Genomic DNA, 2,282 nt, shown 5'->3' with positions numbered 1-2,282 from the left:
GGAATTTTATCCCAGTGCCTACCACTTTAATTAGCATCCCTTGCGAGGAAAAAGAAACCGTATGGCAGGTGGGCAGAAGACGCTGACGCCTGTGAGGAAGACTGCCAATAATGTCATTAAATAATAATAAAATCCCAGGCCACTTTCATAACCAAATATAGAAAATTCCCAGAACAACTGGACAATTTCTCTAATTAAAAAAGTGTAAAGAAAAATTTGGAATGCAGCTCTGTAATTAATTATGCAAATGTAAGTAACTGATAGGGTCATTAAGGAATGGAAGAGCGCGATCAGGCAAAGGACAAGTAGACTTACTGCTAAATCTAGTTTTCTGCATGTGAATTTTCTGTGCCCTCAGTACAAACTGTTATTGTTTTAATAGCATAAACCCTATATGTATGGCTCCTCTTTAATAAATATATGCTGCACAGGCTTAGGATTCTGTCTTTTAGTGCCTTAATAAGTGGCGTCACAGGGGATGTAAATGGCACTTGGGCCATATAAATGTTTACCCAGTAACAAACTCTTATGCTCTACACTCTATTTTAATAAGATGTTTTCTTTTCATCGTCAGGCCTGTACATTCATATCTTATCAAACTGGCCATCTCCCATAAACTATATTATAAGCATAAAATTACATTTTTTAAAACTATTTCTCTATAATAATAAAACAGTACATTGCTGGATAATAGCTACCTCTATGTTTAGTAAGTTTTTGCTGGTATACAGAGCACAAACACAAACAAGCCAAACACAGATAACACTTCAGTAGGCAGAGAAAAAGATAGCAGAAGAAAGTACCACAGTGTACTGCTGGGTGGGTGAGACTGGCAGGAGCGGGGGCGGATAAGAAACTGCAGAGTATTGAACAGGTTGTGCAGAAGACAGCAGAGATCGGATAGGCTGAAGAAGGAGTAACAGTTGGACAGTTGGTTAATAACAAAGGAAATTAATATGAAAATGCAAGATCATTTCTACATAGGAGGTTATTCATATGAACATCAGCTTGGTGATTCTGGTACTGAATGAGGGTATTTCCCTCAAGAATAATCAATGCACTCACCATTAATGTCCATGTAATGTCATATGTAAATTTTCTGGTGCCAATTTACAAATGTAGGTGCTAAATTGCAGAATTGGAGTTGCAAAGAGCAGTCTACTACACACTGAAAAATGAGTAAAAAGCCTGTTATGGTTGCTACTGGTAACTGGGCAATTTAGCACTCATGTTTGTAAATCAGCTCTGTTGTGGATTTGGGTTAGTATGTCTTTTAAGCCTGTCACTTAATCTTTATATCCACCACTCCCAGATATCATTAAAGCTTTTGTACCCCACCCCCATATGTTCTTGCTTCTGCAAATCCCACCTGCTTGTCTCTATACTGGGCCCTGTGTGTACTGGGGTCTCCAAAAGCTTTAGCCAAGAAGCTCTGGCAGTTGAAAGATACATTTCTCTGTAAGGCTGGCTGATTATGGAATACATAACCTTTTCAATACAAAAGGCAACAAAAAAGAATTATAATTGAAACTATGTGCACTATTCATAGCATGCTAGTATCACAAACTCCCCAAAAGGTATTGGGAAGAGAATTGGTGGTTTGTCTGTGTCATGTTTGTCTTTCACTGGTGAAAAGACAAAAATTATTAGTCGCCCGGTGACAAATCTCCTCTTCTTCGGGCGACTAATCGCCCCAAACTGCCTCCCAGATGGCTAAAATGTAAATCGGCAGCGGGATGGTACTCTAAGTGATTAGTTTTCCTAAAGTCAATGAAGTTTCCTTGTGAGGCAACTTTGGGCAACTTCGGAAAACGAATCACTCAGAGTGCCATTGCCCGGCGATTTACATTTTAGCCGGCAACTAATCTCCCTGAATCTGCCTGTGTGCCCTGACCCTTATAGTAACTAAAGGGACATGGGAAAAGCAGCACAGAAGAGAGAACATGATAAAAGAGCACAAAATAAAGTAAAACAAGCCTGGAAAAATAAAAAAATCTAGATATGTTGATATGATGTGTTTAAAGATATATGCTCATTCAAAATTATTAGGCTTACACATGTGGATGGTAGCACAACAACTGACTCAGATTTTTAGTACAGGTTGTTTTTTTAGGCCCTTGGTCAATACACAACACACTAAAGGTTACATATGATTAGTGTGGAAAATATTTCTATGCAATAACTCAGGACCTACCTGGGACAATATGTGATTGGTGGGTTGTTGAGGTGGGGCTGGGGGAGGAGGCGGGGCAGGTGCAGGCACTTGGGTCCTAACTGGTTGC

Source organism: Xenopus laevis, chromosome 9_10L, assembly GCF_017654675.1.
Source record: "Xenopus laevis strain J_2021 chromosome 9_10L, Xenopus_laevis_v10.1, whole genome shotgun sequence".
NCBI lineage: Eukaryota > Metazoa > Chordata > Amphibia > Anura > Pipidae > Xenopus > Xenopus laevis.
The sequence above is the reverse complement of the archived record's forward strand: the minus strand, read 5'-3'. Positions refer to the sequence as shown.